The sequence below is a fragment of the Agelaius phoeniceus genome, chromosome 8, assembly GCF_051311805.1.
Source record: "Agelaius phoeniceus isolate bAgePho1 chromosome 8, bAgePho1.hap1, whole genome shotgun sequence".
Classification (NCBI taxonomy): domain Eukaryota; kingdom Metazoa; phylum Chordata; class Aves; order Passeriformes; family Icteridae; genus Agelaius; species Agelaius phoeniceus.
Window position 1 is genome coordinate 35,197,621 of NC_135272.1, and position 25,919 is coordinate 35,223,539.

The 25,919-nt window shown below is 43.7% G+C and overlaps 1 protein-coding gene and 1 long non-coding RNA gene across 12 annotated transcripts in view; both read left to right on the forward strand.

Annotated features, from left to right (window-relative positions):
* The window catches only part of NFIA (nuclear factor I A), a 349,095-nt gene that overhangs the window by 68,287 nt on the left and 254,889 nt on the right, over window positions 1-25,919 (forward strand). The window lies entirely within an intron of this gene.
* Window positions 22,162-23,363, forward strand: LOC143694670 (uncharacterized). The gene is made up of 2 exons (XR_013183325.1): window positions 22,162-23,227; window positions 23,316-23,363. It is a non-coding gene; the product is annotated as an uncharacterized LOC143694670 (long non-coding RNA).

Genomic DNA, 25,919 nt, shown 5'->3' on the forward strand with positions numbered 1-25,919 from the left:
GTTTCCAGAGTCTACTTGACAATTCTGGGGCAGCCAAAAGCCAACACTGAGGAAAAAAACAACCAAGGAACCAAGCCTGATTACATGAGCAGACACTTGAACTACTTGTTTTGGTCTTGTGGGGGTTTTTTACAGAACTAACTTTAACTCTGTGTAAAAGTTTTTCCATCTGTAGAAAAGCCTCCTCTTTCAAAGCTCTGTAGAGATCTCTATTCTTAGCGGTGTTATGTCAATATGTAATTAATTTGCCTAATTCTGCTGTACCGTTCTGAAATACTTGGAGATTGAAGTGTAGACTTTTTGTGACTTGGTTAAAGAGAAAAACAAGATAAAAATAATGGAGTGTTGGATGCAAATTTATTCCCCAAGTTACTAACGCATTAGATTTCATGTGCACTACTGAAGATATATCCATCTGAGTACAAAGATGCCAAAACATGGCTTACTGAGGCAGCTAAAAAAAGAAAGGGTGACACGGCCAATGACAATTTAAATAGTTCTGACAACGATGTGCGACCTGATTTGTTGCTTCCTGAACAGGATGGTAATTTTTGCTGTGTGCGTTGGCAGGGTTCATATGGGTTTATTTACTTGCCATCCCATGTTTAGATGTTGCTACTACGAAGGGGCCAAACTGTGCTCCCTGGGCCTACAGCCTCTCCCTCAGCACACAGGAGCTGCAGTGCTCATTGGGAGATCCCAGTGTGCTGCTCTCCATGTGCTTTGCCAGCTCCCTAAAACCCTGGCCAGATTCTGCTGCAGTCAACAGGGACACTCCCATGGACTTGGAGCTGGATTAGGTCACTGGCTGCCATGGGAGAGGAACACGGCCAGGTCCACTGGCTCAGACACGCAGCGACTTCAGCCTGTGAGGTAGATAGAAATAGCAGGCTACAGCTTCTTAACAAACATTCAGAATAACTAACCAGTGGTTACAGGATACTGTGTCCATGTAGGGATTATGCTGCACTACAGGTTAAGAGTTCTTAGCTGTGGGTTCCAAAGGGCTTTGGCCCCTTTCCCAGCACTGAGGAACCACAAATTCTCATCTTACAGCTCAGCTCCTGCTCAGCAGTGAATGCCCGCTGCTGGGGTCCTTCTCAGAGCTCTTCAAAGTTCAACCCATAAAAGACACAAGGGGTTTTTATTCTGTTGTGAAAAGAAGTCACTTTGGTTGTGGCCAGTGAGGTCTTCAAAAGAAGTCCCTCCCCAGGTTTTGCTTCCATCCTAGTTGCCATGTGCTGCTGGGACTCACTTAAAGTTCTCTTGATGCTTATGGCTCTGTAAGTGAGCTGGCCAAAAGATTAACCAGTATTTTTAAGCCTTTCAGCTGTCAACTCTCTCCATCATTATTTCACACTGGTCTTTAGGAAAAAGGAGTGGCAGCACTTCACCTAGGGCATCTGCCTCTACAATTCCTATCTGGAGGAACCAAATTCCTCTGCCCCAGCCACCATGGGGGAGGATCTTCTCTTTCACCCTCTCCCACCAGCCTGTGCTACCATGGTGAAAAGGTTACTGGTTTTATCCTTTCTATGAGAGGCTGGGCAGAGGGCACTTCTTCCCCTCCATTTGTTTCCTGCAAATAACATCTGTACCTGAAACAGTAGTGAGCTTAATCAACAGACCTGTTTTACTGAACTTTCTCTGAAACACTGCATGCTTTTACAAAGCAGGTTTTTGTGCTTAGGGACTGCACTGAGTGCTGAGGGGGGCAGGTGTTGTCCCATGCCTTGGCACCAGGCCTGAGCCTCAGGTTTAGGTGTCCTCCAAGGTTACTCAGTCACAGGAAACTCTCCCCTGCCTAAGCTGGTGTTTCAGAAATTATGTGGATTTTAACTGTTTGCTAACAGTAAAATAAATGTATAGGAAGGTCAGCCCTGGCTTCAGGAGTTTGGTCACATTTCCAAAAACAAACCTAACTGAACTTACTGATTCATCTCTAGCCAGTTCTGGAAAGAGCTCTCAGAAGGGTGCCCACTTTCTGTCATTCCAGCCTGAGAGAGAGGCCAGACCCCTTACCAGCTTCAGGAGCCCACTCTTTATCATCCAAGGAAATTTTATTCTGCATAATTATATTTTAGTTATACTATATTATAGAGATTATATATATATATATATATATATATATATATTTTAGTTATAACTATTTTTCTAGTGGGTAAACCAAAATCAGTCCTCTACAAAACCAATTGAAAGAGTTCAGCAGCTATAATCTACTTTGTGCCTGTGGAGAACTAGGGAAATGTACATGGGTACATACACATACAAATTTTTTAAACATTCATGAGATTTCATGGAAAGCCTGGCCTTTGAAAGGTAGGGTTTATTTCATTTAATGGCCATACACACAAACAGCATTTCAGAAGATGCCAGTATTCCTGCTACCTTGATCTACGTCTCATTTATCCAAAAATCTCTGCAGCATTGTTATTATGTATGTTATACATAAAAGCAATTGTACCAAAGTGGATTAAATGACAGAAGTACCCAACTCAAAATGTCCGTATTGCAGTTAAGCTTCAGAAAGTACTGAGACGTATTTCTCCCCATTTACTTTAAAAGTTTGTCCCTCTTAACCACAAGAAGCTCTGGAGATGTGGAAAGCATTTTAAGAGAAGCTTTTATATTTATTCCTGATTTAGACTTGATGAAGTACTCTTAAAGAACAGGTCTTATATCTTGTCATTACTATTTTTGTTGTATCTACAGCGTGACAAGAAAACACTTGCCCAAACTACCAAAAGAGAAAAAACCTCTTGAGAGAGCCTGTTCTTGCAAGATTTTCCATCCCAATATTTATGAGCCCAGGAGGTCCAGATAAGCTTTGGATATGCATCAAAGCTCCTGGATGGTTATTCAGAACAAGCACAAGCCCTGAACCTTTTGAAACTTGTCCATCACTAGCTATCACATCCAATTCCTCCCCTTTCCACCAAGAATCAGAGTGTCCCTCTTCAGGAAGTTCCTATGCTCAGTGACTCTTGATTGTCCACAGAGGGATACATAGGATTTCACTAATGTCTATACCAGGCTTTCAAAAGAAGTCACACTGCTATTACTTTCCAGCATTTAAGCAAATCTTTCTTATTTAAAACTTGAAAAAAACTGAGCTTATACTTCCAAGCATTACCTTGACAAAGCATCTGCAGCTCTTGCCAATGATCAGTTGAGAGTCTGTAGGTTCAGGGGTTCAGTGAGGCACAGACTTGGACTCTCCCCATTGGGACCGAGGCTGGAGTTCATCCATCCTGCACTCTGGAGTGAAATACGGGCAGCAGATTCTACTCAGTCCCCAGTGAACAGTAGCTCACACAATAAAACTATCATACCTAATTCAGCTTTTGAGGGAAAGGCCTTGCCTGCAGGCTGATTTATGGGCTAACCCAGCAGAAGATACTCCCTATAGGTCAGGTGTGATGAGGTCATTGACAGGGCAACAGCAACGAAGTTTTTGACTGTAAATTCCCTTTATTTCAAAAGCTCTAACAGACAACTATAAACAATTTGGATAAGGTTCCTCCTTAACTCAAGGAAAATATTCTTGCTTTATGTACTTCATAAAGTTTTGCTATATTGCCATTATCTTTTCTTTCCTTTTCCTTATGTATAAAGTAAGGCTACTAGGATAAATTTATTCTCCACGTTGACAGAACTATCTTCTAAGTACTTTCAAGTTCATTTACAAAATTCAGTGGAGATTGCTTCAATTAGGGTCATCTGGTCATGTATCCTTGATCCTTTGATCACCAAAGCAGAAATACCATGTTAGTAATCTCTGGGCTACCATTTGGGTTAATGAATCGGTTTGACTTTAATTCTAGCCCAGATGTAATCTTTTATAGCTTAATGATTTGTTCCAACATGAACTCCAATTGAATGTAAACAGTTTCTTTATTTAGAGAGAAAATTCTTTTTTATAACTTGTTTCTCTTCCTAATTAATTCTAGAGCAATTAAATCAAACCTTGATCTGTGGCAATCAAGATTAAATCATAGTATAGGTTAGGCTGTTAATATCGTCTTTGAGTTCATTATTATCAAGGCTAACAGTAATCAGCAAAGAAGGGAGAAACTGATGTAGCGAAGACTACAGATCTGAGGACTTGTTCTTATTTTTAATAGCTGATCTGATTTAATATATGATAATACTTGCACTTATTTAGTAACTGTTTTCCAAGGAGCTCAACATACTCTCCCAAAGTTAATTTATTCTCACAACACTGATGTGCAGGAGGTAAACATTATCTCCCAGGGACACTGAAAAGTTTTGAGGCACAGAAGAGTTGTGGGCTGTTTGCAAAGTCACAGATTGGGGCCCAGATCTTAATGCCATTAACAAATCATTAGCTGGGGACCTTCTCTGTAAACTCTGGTTATGATAAGAGAGGACCAGCACCTCATCCATAAGCACTCACTGAGCATCCTTAAGACGGATTTGTTGGCCACTGCATCCCAGCAGGCCTTGGAGTTAAAAGCTGCCGGTGCTGTGAGCTGGCTGCCTCCACAGACCTCCTTCCATCACACCTCCTCAAGAGGACTTGCCATGTAGCTCGGCCCTGCAGTTGCCAAGGGGGATTTGTGTTCCCAGAGGTAAAAAAATTCATTTGTAAGTTAACTGATGGATTTGACAGACATTGCAGTTCTGAGCTTTGTTTAAACAGTTTGGCCTGTCCACATTACCTTCATTCTGAACCAAACCTAGGTTTAAAGGACAGTGAAAGGGACACTTTGCAGCCCTGACTGTTCTCAAATCGAGGCACTGATGTCCGAGAGGAGCCCCAGCTGAACCTGTTTTCTGCCTGGATCTCTGTCCATAATTATATTATCCCATGCTGTGGCAGATTAATCCTGACTGTGCAGGAAACTCCTGCCCATTTGGGTCATCCCTGCAAGGTACAGCAATTGTATGGAGAGGACTGAATCACCCCAGTTCAACTCCTAACAAGGGAAACACAAGAAAGCATCACAATGTTGTTTGTACTCCAGTTCTATATTAGCTTCAAAAAAACTACAGCAGTGCCATTTTCAATTCAGTGTTATGCTGAAAAGGTTGCAAATTAATTAGAATTATGCCTTCTTTGTGCCAAGTGATAATTTACTGCAATTAATTATCAAAAGATCTACTGCTGTCAATTACGGTACTTGCTCTTTGGGGGGGAGAAGCTATTTACGTATAGCTAAATTCTGTAACAAAGTTCCATTTTACTTTTATTGTTTTCAATTAAACTATCATCATTTGCCTTCCCTCTGCCAAATACAATAAAGACTCGTTAAGAACTAATCATGCTACTGTGACCTTTTTTTTAATCCAAACATTAGCTAGACCTGCACTGAGTCAACACTCCTATTGTTACACCTGCAAATTGTACGTAGAGAGGAGCATACTTCAGAATTAATGAGCACAGCTGTGGTCTCTCTTACATTCAACACTTGTAAAATAGACCTCTTTAAAGTGCCATTATCACAATATTGATAGAGTTATTTATAGTACTGCAAACGTTCCCAGTCATAACAGAGTCCTTGTTATCCCCCACAGCAGTTCATGTTGTTGCCATCTCCTGGACTCATTCCACAGTTTGTGATAAGGCACCACGTGGACAATCCTTTACGAACAAACTATAAAAGACATTAGGAAAACTTCTACATAGGCAAGTTTTAAAGCTGGGAATAGGTCAAGCTGTCAAGACCCAGCCTGCACAAGACTTGTCATGTTCTTGTGCTGTGCAGTTTCCTGTAATTTCTGGGTGGGATGTGAAATGAAATTACAGGAAGCACAAGCTGCAAAGGATCTGGATGGCATTGTCCAAATGAGAGCTGCTTTTTGCAGTTAGTAAGACTGTTTTACCATAATTCAGTAAAACAGATGTAAGTTCAAACTCTTGGTGTCAGTCGCTGAAAACAAATACCACAGGTGCCAACTTTGGTTGCTAAGGGAATACAAGCTCCTTGGGCTTCCCAGTATGTGTGCAAACAGCTAGAAATTGGCCAAGGCAGAGGTTCTGCTGTCAGCAGGAAGGAAGTTGCTTTCTTCAGGTGTCTTTCTACTCAGCTTGATCTCCTGACACATTACTGAAGTATCAGCCAATGTGGTCAAGATGAAGTCAGTAGGAGACTTCATCAGTGTGAGTTTTCCTATTAACAGAACTGCAGTGCCAGGCACTTGTTTGTGATATTAGTCTTATTGTAATATTTCATATTAGGTTTTGTTGCACTTGGCTCTGTGTCCACTAAAGATCTGGATACAGCATTTGTGGGGATGCATTCATGGGAAGGTCTCCGGAGTCATCCTGCAGATGCAGCAAACCCAGTGCCCCCAGCCCTTTCCCCCCCTCTTTCTGGTTGCAATGTTTTACTTCTCTTCTTATAGGACAGGAAATGACTTTGCTTCTGATCCACTGTCCCTTATCTGAGGAAAATAGTTTTGTCATAATTCAGCCTTCGTTTTGGAAGGAATTGCTGAAAAACCTCAATTCCCCCAAGAGTTAAAGTTCAACTAACACTTGGTTTACTTATGAATTATTTCCCCAGATCCACCTATTTCATATCTTAAGTGCTTTGTGGCCGAAAAGTCAGATCTAAAATAACCTCACATTATATTCTCCCACTGAATATAAGAGATTACTTTCATTGTACAGGTCAGCTCAGAGACCCAGCCAAGTAGTGTTTAGCTCACAGTTGTTGCTGGTTCAAATCTCCTGAAGGCAGAGTAGACTTGTATGGTGATTCCCAGCTGAAGGCTGGTTGGCTCCTGTGAAGTTATTTGTCAGCTGTTCCTGGCTCCCTGGGGAAGGGAGGAGGTGAACTCCTGTTTTCTCTGAGGCAACAGGGAAGTACTCCAGCACAGAGTTTGAAATCCCAAATTCCCCCACTGAGCTGCACATTTCAGGGAGGATTTTAATACTCTGTTATACATAACATGGTTTGGGAAATGACTTATTGTTGGAAAAATATTTTTTCCAGAAGCCTCTGAGTTGTTTGGTTTGGTTTTTGTGAGTTTTTGTTTTGTTTTTGCAGTTGTTGTTGTTGAGGTTTTTTGGTTCTTTGTTTTATTTTGTTTTGGTTTTTGGTTTTCTTCTTACTTCTAAATAATTTCTGTTGTCAGGTATGCTTGTCTCTGTGTGTATGTACATTCTTTGGAGTCCCCCCTGATTTTGTTAGTGTATTTATCCTGAGCTATATCAATATAGTAGAATAAAAGCTGAAGAAAGAATGGGAGGAGGTGGTATCAAAACCTTCCAGTTACTTTGTGACTTGGAAGATGCTTACATTTTGAGTAGCTTTTCAGGGTTTTGGAAATGTTTCTGTTTCTCAACAAAAGGGTAGAAAGGGACAGAGTAGTTATGGGGACATTGGGTTCTGTGGAAATGAAGGAAAGGCAGAGAGGGCTGGAAACCAGGGCTGTCAGCTGGAACCCTGCTCTGCCATTTTCCTCTGAGTGAGTGACCTTGTTCATCAGAAGAAAGCTCTTGTGTAAGGAAATGCAGAGCTGGGCTGAAGTGAGGGATAGGGAGCAGTACAGAGCTTTTTGTTTCCGTAAACTTAGTGAGGGATGGCACGCAACTTCAATGCACATGTGATTAAACTAATCTAGTTAAAATCAGAAAAGGATTTCTCATAATTCAATTGGAGTTGTTTTTAATGTTTGGACTTTGGTCAAGGACAGATTTATTGATTGAATTTAATTGCTTATATTTTCCTGTCCATTTATTGAAGCCCATTTTTCAAGTCACTTGAGAGGCTGCTAACATTTCAGAAAGGGGATATGCCAAAGCATTGCTTTAATTCATTATCTTTTTGGACATACAGTAGTTGCTACTTGGCCCAAATTAAATCCGTTAGAGAATGTGATAGCATAATTACTTACAGGTATCCAAAACTGCTTTTAACAGAATTCTCTAGGAGGTTACGCATAAGATTTGTTTTGCCCTTACATTGGATGCAAATGTCTGGGATTTCAATGATAAATAAATATTTCATCAACTGAGGACAGATTTTTCTCATTTCCATATGTTGCTGATGGACTAAAATTCTTGTGAGGTCTTTATTTCTCCTTAAAAGTAAAAGTCGTATAAATTAGCTCAGTCACTTTTTCTAAATATGTAAACACAGCAACCCTTGAGGTAAAGAATAAGCCACCTGTGATTCTGACGTGTTTTTTTTTCTTTCAAACTGTGCTCAACCCTGAAAGACTTGCTAGACAAAACTCCACATTAGCTTGATTGCTTCACGCTGTGTTCTGATGACATCAAGTCTGTGATTCTCTAAGAGTTATGTCAGCCTGATTCCAAATGGAGTGAAGGGCTGGATGTTCCCAGCCTGGAAAGACCTTTGGGTTGGAAAACACCGCAGGAAGGTCAGCAGCGAGTTGCACTGCAAACCCCCATCACAGCCTTGCACAGAACCGAGCTCCTGTAAGCTCTGTCCCTGCTTTCCTCACCTATCTGCTCCTATTTCCTCGTCTTCTGCTCCCAGTTGTGGCTTCCCACCCTGAAGTTCTCAGTCTAGCAAAGAAATGGGACATGAGCAGCTCTGTAAGGACAGGGGAGTGACTGCTGGCACTTGTGGACCCACCTGGTGTTGGGCTCAGCGCTCTGGCTCTGCACTGAAAGTACCTTGCATTATCTTGTGGTTTGTGAAAACTAAAGCTGCAGTGGTTGCAGTTTTTAGGATTGTATTTATTGATACAAGGCCTAGGCAGGAAATGTGAATCTACCTATAAAAACCTCACATTCGGTGCTTTTCAGGCACCTGACTCTTTTGTTAGGGAGATGCATATGACAAAACTTAGTTTAGTTTCAAAAACTTCAAATCAAACACAGTCCAGACTTACATATTAATTTTTCTTATTTAAGAGAGCATAATGCTTCCTTGGAGTGAGACAAGGTTCTCACAAAGACCCCAGGATTTATCCTCTTCTTGCAGTAGCTCTGTGGTTAACAAATGCAAGCTGAAATACCTGATGTATGTAATACCTCTCCTCCCCCCAAAACACCAAACATTTAAATGTTGCCTAATTCACAAAAGTTTTGCTTCGGAACTCAGCGATCATATCTGATAAAAGGCACAAGGAATTCCTTTCACAAGGAACTGAACCACAGATGGTTATGTGATTTGAGGGCCACTGAACATCAACAGTTTTACCAAGTGAATCAGAATTACAGAAACACCTGCATGACTGCATCTGCAGACTCAGCTAAATTACGCTCCCATCCAGCCACATGATATTTAATGTGTAATTCTTCTGCATTTTAATCAAATGTATTGTAATGACAGTACAAAATTTCAATATGAATGCACCTTAATGTAGGAGTAACTAATAGCTACCATCCATTAGTACCAGCTAAGAAACATACTTCCTCCTAAGCAACAGGGGCATGGTTATTTTACCTCATTACCTGCTTTGTAAATGACATTTAATTGCACATGAAGTGGATATGTTCACAGGACACTGCTGGGAATGCAAGATTGAGCACCCAGAAGTTAGCAAATATTTGAAAGAATATTGTAGATAGGTGTTCATGAACCCCTGCATGGCAAGACAGGCTCTGTGCACTCTTCCCAAATGGTGCCTCTTCCCTGTAAAACCTGCTCTGACTTTAGCAGTTTAGTGCTGTAAAATTTTTGCTGATCACAAGCAAATGTGAAGTTTGTAAAGGCTTTTGAGATTCAATGGATTTTTGAGACGTCCATAAAACATTCCTTGAGAAACAGATGATGTAGGGCAGTCTCCTAGTTGTTGCTTTCAAACCAGGATCTTATCAGCGCTTTACAGGTCAAACTATGAGAACAGTAACACTGAAAAATATTTCCTAGAACCTTTCTTAAGGATAGATGAATTAGTTTGGATAAAAGTTTTCTAGAAATAAATCAGCCTGACAAAAAAAAATGAATTTTGGAAAATGTCTCCTAGTGGTTAATACCAGATCAAATTTTGAGCATCAAAAATCAACCTTTAAAACAGAAAAGACTGGCCAACCTTGGGAGATGGATAAGTGTGAGTTACTGTGGGCTGAAATTGCTCTTATTTGGCTTTATCCTGATATGTGCCCCCAGTTTAGTCAGAGGTCAGTTCTGATGTCCACAGGGACTAAATTCAGGCTTTTGGCCCTGGTATGAAGTTCTGCCCACAATGAAGCTGGGGGAATCAGGGCCAGATCTCTGGGACACAGACACTTGTATCCTGGTACTCTGTTAGAGGCTTGTTCATGCTTCTAGTGCCAGTAGGGAAAATCTGAAAGCATGGAGTGAGGTAGAAAGTGAAGATTTAAACTAAGAAAATTAATTCCTGAAGGGCTGGCTATTGAAACACTGTGCTTCCTGCCCATGTTTGACTTTACTTCAGTTCATTGGTCCCTAGTGCACCCAGAATTATAGCTCAGTAAACTTCTCCAAGGATCATACATTTAAAAAAACAACCATCCAAAATCTCAAAGTGTGGCTTAAAAGCAGGAAACCCACTAGCAGAAAAGAGATTGAGAGAACACGTCTTGTCTTGGTCATTTCCTACTTCAGATGTGGACACATTTTCATTACAAATTACGCTGAAATCAGTAATGATTTTCATATGGTTAACAAAAAATACTGATTCAACATTTGCATCTCCCTGACTTGCAGTGGAGTGGGATAACAAATGGCAGAGATGCATCAGTTTTACAAAACTTCTGCTTCATGATGGAAAGTGTTCTGTCATTGCTTGAATGGCACATGATACCAGCAGAGTGGGGAGCCCACAGTAACCACAAAAGATGCTAAAAACAGGTACATGGAAATAAAATGTAAATACTCAAAGTTAGCTCAGATTTCTATTTGTTTTCATAAGTAGTGAGTGTTAAAACTCCAACCATCCTGCCTAGGTGGAGCCACAGACAGAGCCCAAACATCCAAGTCCCACTTAATTCCTTTAAAAACCTGCTCTTTCTTTAATGGAGTGACTTAACTGTTTCATGGCAAACAGAAAAGAGCACACAGAATAAAGCTACTTTTGCAATAGCCTTGGATTCCAGTCTGTGTCTAAGAAATGTTTACCATGAGCCTGCAAACTCCACCAAGCAGCTCCCATGTGGAAGAAGGAGAAGGAAAGGGAGGTTGCACTCGGTGGTCCTGTTAAGTTCAGTGATTTCTAGTAACAGCCACGTTTGCTGTGAGTGATCTGGATCAACATCAAAAAAAAAAATCCCCATCTAGTCAAGTGCCCAGCAAGGGGTCTATTCTCATGTCCATGCTCATATGTTAAGTCCCATTGACAAGCATTAGTGGGAGCTGCATGGACATATGGATATGTGAATAGCCCCAATGGGATCTGCATAAAGCAGTGTTTGACTATACAGAGATCGCTTCAACTGCCACAATAAAATAATAGAGGAGGGAAGCCTTAAAGAGTGCTGTGAACAAGACAAACAATTTCAAGAAATTGATAAATAATGGAGGTTAAAAATGAAACAGCAAAATTAAAACAGCATTGGAATCTATTATTTGAAATACATAGAAAATGAGAATTATCTTTAAGAAATTAACCCTGGCAAAAATTTATAAAACAGTTCATAACTCCAAGTTCTCTAATTTTTAAAACCTCTTTGTCTTCCTCTTACTCTGTATTCTAAATAGAAACAATAGACACAGCAAAAAGCTCTTACTGACAAGAGGTGAGTTAAGAAATGCACTGATAAGCATTGCTCTGCTGAAGAACAGGGGACATGAAATAGTGGCAGCTCTACAATAGGTCAATGATAATGATGCTCCTGAGGTTATGCAACACCGACAGCCACTGCATAAATGTCAGAGCACTGCAGAAACTTCCTGGAAGTGGTTTCTTGCTACCTGAGAAGGCTCCAGCAGCCAGTCTGCTGGACACCAAAAATCTCTAAAGAATTTGTTCTCTTTCTGCAGGAAATCTTCAAATTTTCCCCTGAAGCTACTGCCTAATTCAAAATCCCATTTTGGAGATTTTGAGGATTTTTGAATGCCTTTTTGATGATTTGGAGAACTGTTCTTACTTATGCTCACATAGCTGAAACAACAAAACGCTTCCTGACAGCCACACATAAATAGGTGCAATGAACAATGAAATCATCAATTAGCAGAGCAGACAGCAATCACTGCTGTGATAAGTGCCCATATTAAGAACCTAAATTGATGTGATATGGAATAGATGATAAGCAAATAATGTGTATAAATCAGGTCTAATTGTGATCAAGATCACTGGTTTCTTACCCCGCTCTGATGCCCATAGTGGAATTCAACTACTGAATTGCAAGTTATTGCAGAGTTCTGCATGTCTATGAAAGTCTCACTGGCTTCAGACCCAGGTCCAAACTGTTCCAGCAATGGTGCTTTGGAACATTCCGAGGTGAAGCAATCCACATGACTGACAGTGAAAGCTCTTATCATACAGGATGTCCTTTTCCAGTGGTCATTTAGACCAACAGCCAACCTATTAATCACAGTAAACCAAAGCTTGTTAGGTCCCTGCTGGCCAAAGCACTTGAGAAGACAAAAGACAGCACGTTCCAGCTGACACCTGCAAGTAATTACACATGGTGAGAGGAGTGCCTGAAAGTACAATTTGAGAACCAATGCTAAGAGGAGAGGTGCATTGCTTTTTCATAGACTGAACTATTTTCTGATCTCTAAGTGCCTTAGGGTCTTAGAAATCAAAGGCAAATTAGGCAAGGTAAAGAAAATCAGTTGCCAGGTGTTTATCTGGAGAAATTATAGATCTTCAGTGATTCTCACCAGTTCTGAAAGCAAATTCCCCTTCTAAGATGACACTGTATTTTATTGTAAGGGTGTTTAATCAGCGTAATGGCAGAGGGCAACTGCTCCATGGAGAACAGAATCTGAGGCCCACTCTCCCAGTGTTTTCTCTACCTACCAACAGATTTTTCAGTCTGTCTCCAATGTGTTTGGATATCAGAACACATAGACATGACAAAAACAGGCATGCATTTTTAGAAGGTAAAATATGATGGCTGATCCTTTTCTAAAAACCTCCTGGAGAGAAGAGAGAAGATGAGAACACGGCTTCTCCTCTGAAGAGCACCAACCAACCACAGCCAGGTAGGAGAATTCTAAGTTATGTTCCTCTTTAGTGAATATTTATTATATTAGTACTATTTGAATGTTCCTGAATCTTGGTTAGAAAAGGAATGATGGGAAGATATTCAATTTAGGCAGGATTTGTTAATAAAACTCAAAATGCATGCTATGTTTTCAGTACTTAATTCTGTTTTGATAAAACCCATTATCAGAAATTGTTTTTACTCTATCAGTGCATTGATATAAGTATCTAGAAATCCTAAGCAGAAAATAATGTTGCAAGGAGCAGTAAAGATATATGATAACATATTTTGCCCTGTTTTCTAGATTCCCACTGCTGGAAAATAATCTAACCCCAGGTTCGACTTTGAAGACTTCTTCATATTGAACGAAAAGAGGAAGATGAATTTACATTCAGAGACTGAGAAATAAATCACCATCATGTTGTACTGCCACATCCTGGATCTATCAGATGTTTTAAAGAAAAACAAGTTTCTTAGATAATATCCACCCCAGCAACTAATTTCAGCTCATGTTTCATTTTAAGCTGCTGCGTTGATCGGCGGGACAATTTTCTGCACTGAGTCGATCACCAGCATCACTGCAAGCCAAAGGCAGGTCCTCAGCCACTGCATCGATCTCTGCCTAAGTCCCTGAGACTGTTGAGCTGCCCAGGCTTTGCTATCACTGACAATTTCAATGTCCCTCAAACCTCTGGCATTTAAGTTATCAAGTAATAATGGTACTCAGTGTCTTTTTTTTTTGCTTTGGTTTGTTATGGAGTTATCAGTGTCTCTTCCATGGACAGTGTGTAGTAGTTATGCTGCAGATACATAGGCTGAAATACCATCAGTGGCATTCTGCACTTACACATGTGGGCCATGAATGAAATGCATGAGTCTCATAGAGGTTTGAAATTTCCCTGAAGAGCAGTGCTCTTGGGGAAACCACCCAGGACCACCTGGAGGCACACGTTCCATGCAGCTGGTGGAGTGTGTGAGGGAAGGCTGTAACTCCAGCTAGCTACAGACAGTTGAGGGACTGCCTCAGGTAAATAATTAGGAGGTGCATACACAAAGTGCAATCTCTTCATGTACCACACATGCACTCTGAGCTCTGCTGAATGGAGTTGCTTTGCAGAGCTTGACACAATCAACTTGAGCTGAGGTTTTACAGAGGATGCTTAGTATAGACTGAAAGGGTTTTAACTGTCAGGAATGGCATCTTCCCTTGAGCATTTTTCTCTAGGGGAAAACAGCCTGATCCTCGCCAGCTGTAAATGGCAGGGCTGCTCCCACGGAGGAAAGGGCTGTAGCAGGGGTGGCTGGAAAGACCCCAGGGAGCAATAAAGGAAACCTGAGCATTAAAGTATTTCATATCAGATCCAGTTACATCTGTCTGTAAAATTAGTAACAACACAGACACCTGGTAGTTATGATTCATGGGCTAATAAATATGTTAAAAGGTACAGAGGACTGTGCTGAGCCTTGCACTGAACTGTCTGTGCTATTGGGTTTGATAGAGTTTAGCTCCTGGCTTTGGTCAGGGGCTAGGCTAAACTGTGCTCTGTCCAAACTTAGGAGACCTCCAGCAATGTGCCAGAGCTGAAGGAAATGGGATGAGGTCCCTGCTTCCTCTTCTTTCTGCATTACATTTAGCTGTAATTGGAGGCACCATGTGGTGGTACTGTAGAGTCTTGAAATGATTACTGTCTGCTCGTGGCTTTGACAGTTGTTGAGGGTTCTTGGGTGTTGAGAAAGGAGCAAGTTTGTAGGATGCAAGCAACACATAGGGAACTGCTGTGGTGGGTGTGTATGGCCAGAGCAGAAGGAAACTGTGTGAGCAGCAGGAAAAGTGTTTGGCAGCATTTCTTACAGTAATCAATTACTGAGACAGAACTGTACAGAAAAAGTGGCTTGGGGTGAAGCTTGAGGCTAATATTCTGCCTGTAATCCAGTCCCATCCAGGAATGTCTGATTCACACTGTGAATAAAAAAAAACAGTGTAAGGGTATCTTCCAGGTAAAAGATGTCCAGAGATGGGGTCACTGCTTCTCCTTAACCACAGAGCAGAGGCACAGAGCTCTGAGGAATCAGCCATTTCATACCAGGAGGCAGAAAAGGGGTGAAAGATCTACTGGCTGGGGGCTGCTTTTTGGGGGAGTTGTGTAGCTCCAGCAACACGCAAACTGTCTCTTTCTAAAAATAATACATTATTAGAGATATATGAATGTGCAATATCTGCACACCTGGCCTGGGTCTGGAGAGCCCATGAAATGTGTTAGACTAGTTATTACTTGATTATTCCATCGCACAGGTGTACGTTCCTGCTCCCAAATGATTATGCAGTGTCTCTGCTGATGTATACAGACTCACAGCACTGAAGGCTAGAGAAGGCCCCTTAATACATGACAACACACTGCGTGCCATTGCCCCTGCATTAAATACACTCACTTGGTTTTAGTTACCACAGGTCTCCTAGTCTTGCTTAGAAAATAAAATTTAAAAAAAGACAGTATCCAGTTTGTGCCTTGAAAGTCAGCCTTCAGCTACTCTGACTATTAAAGCCCCCTAAATTCTCTCTTGAGTTTGACTTCAACTTGCAGTTATCCATTTTTCTCTGAAAGATTAAAAATGTTATCGGTATCCAGCAGATATTTCCAGACACATCTCGTAGATACTTAAATACTTACACATTACACTCATGTCACGTCCCAGTCTTCCTTCCAGTAAGCAAGGCAGATTGAGCGCTTTAAGTCTTTCACCATTAAGCACTTTCTTCAGCCCTAAAATCCTCTCTGTGGTTCTTTTCTGCACCCACTCCAGTTTTCCAACAATTTTTTAAAAGTGTGAGCACTAGAAACTGCATAATCTTACATTGTCTGTATTAAAAGCAATTGTGTTTGAATGGGCTCAGCTCATGAAGCAACTGAGATCACTTGGAGTGCCATTCTCATCGCTGTCTGTCACTCCACCAATGTTCCTGTCACCCTCAGATTTATCAGCTGTGAATTTACAGTGTTTACATCCAAATCATTGAAGAAAACATTGACTAGCATCTGACCTGATGCTGATCCTGGTAAAACTCTCCCGTTTGATAACGGCTCCTGATTCATAGCTACTTTTTAACAGGCTGTTTGCCAATTCCTAATCTAATTAGTGCATGCTCTGCTGCTATTTCTAATGCTTTTTGATCGGAATATCACACAGTGTTAATTCTAATCTCCATAAAAAAATGAATATCACATCTCTTCATTGACCTTTATCATTCAGTCTTTACCTTCATCATATTATTTGATGCACCTCATCAAAGAAAGAAATTGCGTTTGTCTGCTAAGGCTTATTTCTCCTAAAACTGTATTTACCATCATTAATTCCATTTCCATTCTTCATGGCACCTTTTCCAATACACAGTAACAGCTCAGGATGTGTTAGAGGCTCAGCTTTGAGGTCTGTACGTTGTATTATCAAACCAACCACAACAATTCAATTCTTAAACCCATGCTATGAAACCTGATACATTTCATTGTAGTGGCTTGATGCTTATTTACATTTATATATCATCAGGTGATAAAAAAGGACTACTTGCCACACTGCCTTAAGCATAACCCATGGAAAAACTCGTAGTCCTGGCCTCTGTTTTCCAAGTGTTTCCCAGTGGCCACTGGTACAGAAACCAGTACAACCTTAAGCTTCCAGGGAGAGCTATGCGCTTCCTGAGGCCTGCCTTAGAACACCACCATGAAAGGGATGATGATGAAATATCAGCTATCATGTAACTATCTATAAATGTTAGATTTCTACAAAGTGATTCCACTGAATTGTAATTAAGGGTTTGAAAGTCGAATGATTTTAAGTGCTAGTTTTAATTACCGCTTGGTGAACTTTAGTGTGTTAGAATTGTCACAACTTTCCTTTAGAATTAGTGTCAAGCCAGGCAATACAGTGGGAAATTATTAACTCATACTTTGGTTCAGCAATTATCTGCATTACAAGGTTTATGCAATTAGCTGTTTAAGATGTCATTATATTTTGCCATCTGGTACACAGGAGTTTATGCATATGAACAGGCACATGTTGAAGTGATTTTCACTATATGACACTTGATCTCAACCCAAATCATCACTATAATGAGTGGAAGACACAGTGTACAGTACATTAGTGGCAGGTGCATACTATCAACTTCATTTTAATAGAAGACTTTCATGTTTCCATTTTTAAAGTATTCTGCACAAGTGCTGAAGAATTAATTGCTCGTTTGCAATCTAGCAAAAACCGAGGACACATTATTGCTAAATGCTAAGGAACATCAGCTTTCAGGAAAGTGGCCACTTATTTAAGTTCTTTCCATCTGTAAATCCAGGCCAATTTCTGCTGCAGACAATAAGAAAGTCTAGCTAAGTTCAGCTTAAAATGTTCTCTGGGGAACATGCTGAATTAACTTTTGATAGGCTCACAGCACTGAAAGCCTCTTGAGGATGCCTATGGTGTGGTCCATGTGTGACAACCTCCAGTGTCACCAGTCTCTGCCAGTGCACATTCTATTGTCACCTGTGTCCTTGGCCTGACGTCACTTGTGCCTGTTGGCTCACGCTTGACACACAGATTCTAAATCTGGGGGGGGGAAGTGCTGCTGTTGGCAGCTTCCCACCAGGAAATCCTCACTTCCAGGCAGCACAAAATGTAAATATCGATAACGCCAGCACTGCGTACTCAGATAATACCTGGTATTTCTGACACATACTGCGTCTGGTGTTCTAAAAATATTCACAGCCTTTAATTAATTAAATTGCACACAGCTATTAACCTCATTTGACACAAGGAAACCGGTCTCTGGAATGGTAAGAGACCTCCTCAGTCATGGGAAGGCTGTGAAGAGCCTGAGTGAGCAGCCTGCAGGGACTGTGCTCACTGAACTGCAGTGCAGGCAGCTAAAACCAGGCTGAAACTGCAGCACTGTCCTTTACCTGCCGAAGCTGGGGCCGTGGTTTGTGGCAGGACATGGGTTTGTCACGGGAGAATGGGCAGGACAGCTCCTGCCACATCCTTCTCTGAGCAGGCCTTGTTGAACACGAGACACGTGGGTCTGCTGGAAAATCACACTTCTTAGGAACAGTCATTATTTTGGGTTCTGGTATTCCAGTCAGGATATTCCCCGTGTCTTGGGGCAGTGCTGGTTGCCTCAAAGCAGGAGGAGGCAGCGTTCCCAGGCCGGCTTCCAGCCACAGCCCGGGCTCCAAGCAGGGGACAGCGCTGCATCTCCACGTGCAGTCGCTGCAACTTCATTATTGAATTACATTAACAGGCCGCCCTCTAGTGTCACATTTTATTACTTGGGTAAAAAAAAAATGGGCCGGTCGGGTAAAAAATGCGTATTTTGTCTCAGTGAACACCAGCAAGAGAGGCAGCCACAGAAGCAGCCAAGAAACGTTTCTGTGGAGCACGTTGGAAAGTTCTCTGTCAGGTTAAAATCCCCAAAGTTTGGAGTTTTCTCCTGAGGTTCTGGAATTCAATCACAGAAAGCCCAAGGAAAAAATCACAAATCCTGCACAGAGTTTTCCTTCAAAATCGATGCTAACATTTCTGTAGGTGGTTACAACAACACTGTGGTATATACATGCATCTATACCTCTGATGTGAAGTATTTTGTCCTCTTGTATGTACATCGGTGTCATTCAGGGAGATAACAGGGAATGTCCTTCAAGGAAACGGTCCCAGGGCACAGGGATTGCTTTGCTGAGGCTGAAGACAGAAAGGTGATAGACATAAGCTCGCGGGCAATTATTCAGGAGTCTGCAGCATTTGAGAGCTAAAACTTGAAAAAACTAATGCTGAACAGACAATAAATACTTTTATGTCCTGAAACCCTTACAGGCATTAGCATTTAGTGACCAGACCTGCCCTTACTGGGCCGGTTAGGAGTGGAAAAGGGGACAAAGCACCTTCAGGACCATTGGCAAGACAGGTCAGGCCAACAGCTGGTGTGAATTAGCAGGTGAAGGCAGCTCACATCCATCAGCCAGAGACCTGTCCTTGTGTATTAATGTTCCCCCAGGCTGAAGCCACCTGCCCATCTTCCATTTTTCTGAGCACACCTGTCTCCCATGGGAGATCTGCTTGGTTGCATGACAAAGCACCCTTTGGATAAATAACGGGAAGGATCTCAGCGCCAATTGCAGGGCACCAGGATCCCTTCCTGACCTGCTGGGGACCGGGATCTGCCCCACACACAGGACACTGATGGTATTCAGGGATGGCTTGGCTTGCGGGAAAGGTGGGAAATGGTTTCCCCCAGGGGAGTGTAACATCTGCATCCTCTCTCCTCCTCCAAAACCTCCCTGGAAGGAGGAAGGAGGAAGAAGGAAGGAAGGAGTAGGGGACACCCCACCTTCAAGTCCCACACGCAGGTGGAGGACAGAGAAAGCTTGACTCTGCTGACATCAGCCACATGCACTGTGGCTGTCAAGAACCTTGGCAAAGCAGGGCGAGGGTGCTCGGAGGCGTTAACCTGGATGCGTTTTCGCCGCTTTTGCGGTATTTTTGCCGGTTTCGGCCTCGAGGGCTGCCCCGGCCCCGCGGCCCCCTCAGGCTCCCGCCGCTTCCCGCCGGGAGGGGGCGCTGCGCCGCTGAGGCGGTGGGGGGGGGCGCGGCGGGAGGGGCGGGGCGGCACCGGGCGCGCGCGGCCGCCTCCAGGGGGCGCCGCGGGGCGGGCGCGGGGGCGCGCAGCGGCGGGGGCGCGCGGACAGGTGCGCACCCACCCCCAGGTGCGCGGGCACGGGAACACCCCCCAGTTCCGCGCACCCCCCCGAGCCCCCTCTGTCACAGCATCGCACACGGGAAAGGGGAGCAGCGAGGAGAGCAGGGGCCCAGGGATGCGCCCATCTCAACAAATCGTCCGAGGAAGTTGTTGGGTGTTACCGTCCCGACCCTCCGATCTGTATTTTGCAACCGTTCAGGAACGCAACTGGGATTATTTATTATTGTTCCCTCTTATTAATTTAATTAAGTCTTGTTGGTGTAGCATTTTTTCGCCCCGTATTAAAGGAAATGAAGTCAACATCATTAAAAGGAGTGGAATAGGCGTATGCCAAAGTATTTGTAAGAGCACGTTAAAAATATTCTAATATGAATTCCAGCTGTCTCTCAGGCCTCTGGTAACTTTTCCGAAGAAATCCAGCAACGCCGCAGCCCCGCTGCTGTCGTCTGTGGGCTGAATGCAAATTTGTGGCAACAGGGGGAAGCAACCTTCGTTATTTCCTACAGTCACACTTTTTAAATCAAGTTAACTAGGAATTTTTAAAAGCCTTTGGCATTGCCTTTGGAGTAAGGCTCGTGATGTTTGGGATTAAAGGGAAATTGTACCAACCTCACCTGCTCCAGGGAACATCAAAGACCTCGATGAGCCCACACCAGTGCCACACAGGGCATGTGGCATGGCAGGGGGTTGATGGGGTACCTGAGTTCCAGGGGCTGTGTTTTGGGGTATCCCTGTTCAGGTACAGCCATGTACAGCTGGGTTCTGGTGTGCAGAGTGGCGTGGTGTGTCAGGGTACCTGTGTGGCAGGATACCTGTGGGCAGGTGTAGCAGTGTATTGGGGTAACTGCATGCTGGGGTACCCATGTGAAGGTGCAGTGCTGTGCTGGGATCCCTGTGTCTGAGTGCTGGGGTACCTGTGTGATGGGCACCTGGGAGGGGTATCCCACCCCCTCCCTAGCCTGCCTTCCCCAAGGTGTCATAAAACCATCCCAAGGGATGAGCAGAAGAACGGGGGTCCCAGCAGAAACAAAGAGCCCCCCTTGCAAAAGGGGGTGTATGGATGCTGCTTCCTTTGCAGTCCCCTGGCTGGAGGGCACTGGGAGCACCAGCACTGGTCCTTTCCCTGTTTAAAAACACCAGGAGACATTCCTGGTGTCTCAAAGTGCTGGGAACAGCAGCACCACTGTGAGGAGGGAAAAGCAGCTTCCCTGGAGTGTCCACTGGACATGGACTGCAGTTGACCATGGTCACTCTCTCCTTCCACTCAGGTGTCCATGTTTTCCTCTGCTCTATACATCTCTCCCTGGCTTTCTGATTTTCTAAACCATAGGGAAGGATTTTCCATGGGGATTCAGTGCTCTGTCTGTGTTGCACATGCAAGGCCGGCCCACAGGTTCCCTTTGCCAAGCAGGGCAGAAGTCACTTGCACCAAAGTTTGGAGCTCAGCAATACTGAAAATCTGGAGATATTTCTTGAATTTAAGGAGGAGGGCTGCATGTAAGTCAGAGTTTGATGCTGCAGTGCAGTGGCAGGGAAGAGTTTCAGCCTCCTGCCCTGTGTGCTGCATTACTGCTGGGGGTTTATCCCGGATTTTATTAGCCGTGTAAGCATCTCCAGCAGCATGCGACCGTCCTGCTCTCTGCAGTGATTCCTCCCTGCCTCAGCAGTGCAAGTCTCAGGGACTTGCCAGTGCAGCTGCTGGGATTCAGGCATTCCTGAAACTTCTCTCCCCTGCAACCCTGCCCTGACCCTGGCCACAGCCAAGGGTTGGGACAAAATTCCCAGGGATTGTGTCAACCCCCGAATTATAGTGATACCACCAACAGTTTTCATAGGGATTTTCCTTTTTTCTTTACTGTTAAAGGATGTGATGGGACTAACAGGCAAAGCCACTGCAGGGCCTAACAGAGATGGTTTGGGGAGCCCAAGCTGCGGTCCCAAGCCATGATACCCTAATTTCTCAGGACCAGGGGATCCTTGGCTTTATGGATTTGATTCATGGGCAGTGGGAGCAGTGCTGGGACACCGGGGTACCGCAGTCACTGCACCCGGCTGGCACAGAGCCCCTCTGCCGCAGGGCTGGGAGAGCCGGAGGCTGCCCGAGGCTTTGCATCCCACTGCCGCCGGGGCGGATGCCGCAGCTCCAGCCCGGGAGCTGTAACCCTCCCACAGCCGCATCCATATGGGATGGGGATATATGTGGATACGCACATGTACACGCGGGTTGCGGCGCTGGCAGGCAGGACCTCGCTGGGCGGGAGAGCTCAGGGGTCCCCCCGCAGCCCCCGCGGCGGAGCCGGGCCCGGGAGGCGCCGCGGGGAGCGGCGGGGGCGGGCGCGGCGGCTGCCAGGTGCCCCCCTCCCTCCATCCCTCCCGCCCTCCGCGCCGCCCCCGCCACTTTTATTGAGACTTTATTTTGCAGCGGGGGTCGGGGGGCGCCGGCTCTTCCCTGGATTTCTCCCCCCCTCACCTTTTTCTTTTCGTTATTTATATTTTTGAAAATTTTTTATTAATTTTTTTGGGGGGGGGGGAGGGGGGGGGAGTGGGGAGCTGGCCAAAACCTTCCCGCTCTCCGCATGTGCGTGATTTAGAGTGACAGAATTGCGAGCCGGGGCTGGAGCAGCGATAAATCAGCTCCTCGCCGGCGCGGGTTGCCGGGACTCGCCCAGCACCGGACGGAGACTGCGGCAAAAGAGAGGGGGAAAGGGGAAAAAAAAAAACAAAGGAAAAAAAAAGAAAAGAAAAGAAGAAAAAAAAAAGGAAAAAAAGGGGGAAGGAAAAAAAAAAAAAAACCCAAAACGGGGGGCTAAGACAGGAAAAACAAAACTGGGCAGCCCGCCGGCCGGCGGAGCGAGCGGCGGGGGTTGCGCGGGTGCGGAGCGGCTGCAGCGGCCCCGGTCTGCGCTGCTCCGCGGGGTTTTCCTGTCTTGGTTCCTTTTTTTCGGGTCCTTTTTTCTTAAAGATTTTTCGGCTTTCTTTTTCCTTTTTCTTTCCTCCTCCTGTACCTTAGATGAAAATGGCTACCAGTGACTTGGCGAGCGTTGGGAAGGCAGAGCTGGCAGGTTGCGAGATTTATTTATTTATTCCCCCCCACCCCTTTCCTCCAAATAATCCAGAGGCAGAGCAAAATCACACAGCGAACTTTAAAGGCTTCGCTTTAATTCTTTCCGCCCCGCACCTCCGTTTTCTCTGCCCCCAGCCGCGATGCGGTGCCAAGGCTGTGCCGGAGGGGGGGCCCGGAGTTCGGGGAGATGCGACGCCCATCACGGTCGCCCACGCCGGGCAGCGGCTGCTCGGGGAGCGGGCAGGAATCGGGCAAAACCGGGCAGAAATCGGGCAAAACCAGGCAGGATCCGCCGCGCTGCGAACTCCCTCGGCGAGTAAAAATGGTGCCGCGGAGCGGGCGGATGCTGCGGCGGACACTGCGCTCCCGCGTAGGGATTATCCACTTTTTTCTTTTTTCATTTTTTCTTTTTTTTTTTTTTTTCAATTATTATTATTTATTTTTGTGTCATGCCACAGATCTACAGCTGTACGTGCAAATAAAAGCGAGAGCTCACGGATACCGCTTTCCTTCCAGCGAGGACTGAGTAGTTAATCCAATAAGTATCTGTATTGTTTGGGGCGATGTGTGTGTGGTAGGGGGGAGGCAGTTAATCATGTATCGCAATGTATGGATAAAATAGATGAATATTAAAGTGACGTGGGGAAAGAGTGCCGGCGCGGGGGCTCCTTTCGGGGGAGAGGACAAAGAAGAAAGTGGAAACAATCTTTTAAAATATTTTCCATTCATAAAAATGGCAGAGGGCTTATCCACCAGTCTATTTCTGCGTCTGACTGAACAGCTAATGCGTTATTGCCAGCTTCAAAAGATAATTGTAGTGTCGGTAGAGACCTAATAATACAGTAGCACATGTAATTTTAAACAACACCTCATTGTTTATTGGGATGTAACTTTCCCAAAGTTTATTTGTAGCATTAAGAGATTTTTAAGTGCAGGAACAAATTGCAAATGAGCAGCTGTGGGGCGATGCACGGTTTGTGTGGCTACAAGAGTTTCTATATTTAGTGACAATCTGAATCTGAAGAGGGTAAAAAAAAAATTGAATATTTTTAAGGAAATGCTTATTTCCTCCTGGAGGAGGGGGGAGCTGGGCTGGGGGATCTCCTGGCTCGGGTTTTCAGTTTTCTGAGGGAGAAATAATGCAGTCAGTGTGTCTTTGCCCACGAGCTTCACCACCGTACGTACACCTGCTCCACAGGCTCAGAAATAACCTTTTCATGCAAGAAGTAAAGGAAGGGGTCGGGCATACGTACGTGGGGCGGTGTTGTGATTTATGTGCTTTTCCAGGAATCCAAATAAAACCATAGCTGAGCGTATCCCTTTGTGAGGGCCACCTGTGCATCGCGCCTGCTTCTTCCGGGGGTTACCCTATGGAAATCTTCCCAGCCCAGCATAGAAGTTAACACAACAGTCGGGTGAGCAGAGGATGCTCTCACCTTCTCCCTGCTGTTAGGAGAGGAAAGCAGTGATTGTGACAGGCAGCCCACACGGATTACACTTCCTTTTTTTTCTTTTTTTTAAAGAAAAACTCCCTTTCTGAAAAAAAAAAAAAAAAAAAAGCAAACCAACAAAGCAGCTTCTCCAGAGAGATCCAGTACCAGCGCAGGGTGCCCAGTGCAGGGATCTATATTGCCAGGGCTTACAATGCGGCAGGTCAGTGAATTACAGTAATAAAGACTTCAAAAAAAAAAAAAAAAAAATTCAGGTGCTGAGACTAACACATTTCCTTCACTACTCCAAAGGAGCCATGGGCTCTGGGAAAAGGCAGAGCAAGCAAAAGGGACTGGGCGCACTTCACTCTGTGTTTTTTTTATAAAAATCTTTTAGGCAGAAGCATTGGGTCTTGTGCAGGTTTTGGAGTTATTACAACCAACTTTTGCATGTGAGCTATGGCACAGACAGCTTTTATGGCTCAGTCCTTGTACGTTATGAAGTTGTCTATAAAATTAGAGGAGGTAGAGAAGTAAAAAGTTACTAATCTCGGAGAAAGAGTATTACTTTCAATTCTCTATGATTTCATTTAACTTGAAGCTTATGGGCTAGAAGTGGGGGGCTCTAAACTATCTTGTGTCAGTGCCTGTCTTTCCTATGAAGAATAATGCATCACCTTTTAAAGAATAAATAATTTAGGGCTGAAAGAGGTATTTTTAATAGTAGAAAAGAGACAGAGTCAGGAAAACTTGTGATGGAAAACTTTCCTGCTCTGTACCCACGAGGAAAGTGATCAGACTTCATGTGCTGTCTGGGTTAGCAGGGCTAAAACTATTTTATAAAAAAATAACTGCAGAAGAGAATTGCAGATAAATTTTGTGCTAGAAAAATAGTAATAAACCTGCACCTGTTACTGTGCCCTTCTACCCAGCCTGTCTCTAACCTAGGCACAAAGTTGTCCGAGTTTGTGTCTGAACAGGCCACTCGTATTATTGTTTTTTTCTTTCTTCCCAAAACTTTAGCATAGATAAGAAAAGTGAAAAAAATTTACTTATCAGTGAAGCAGATTGCTACTTTGAATTTTATTTATTTATTTATTTGGGGAAATAATGCCCATCTCATTGTGAAAGTTACAGACTCCAGAGAAAAGCCTGCAGCGAAGGGCAGCAGGGAACGCATGTTAATGAGGGCTAAAAGACCACCACTGCTTCTAAGCAGCATAGGCTGATGTTTAATATTAGTATTAATATTCTTTTTTTCTCTTAGACATAACTTTTCTTTGTCACGTAACTGTTTGTGCTATCTGAAACTTTACAAAGTACAGTCAGCAATTCCTCAGGTTCATTTTTCACACCCTGTATTGAATCTCAGCTTTTATATTCTGAGCGAACCCTGAATGTAAAATGTTCTCATGTAAAAGCAGGGACAAAAGACTTACTTTCCTTTTGAGAAATAGATTGCATAAATAAATATGACAACACATGGATATATAATATACTAAAATAAATAGTGTGTGGATGGGTGTGGATGGGTTTATAAACAATATTTGCCACACCATGTTTATACCACTCTTGCGCAAACTTTATCAAGTGAAATTTTCATTGAGGTGTGCGAGATTAGGACCAAAGTGT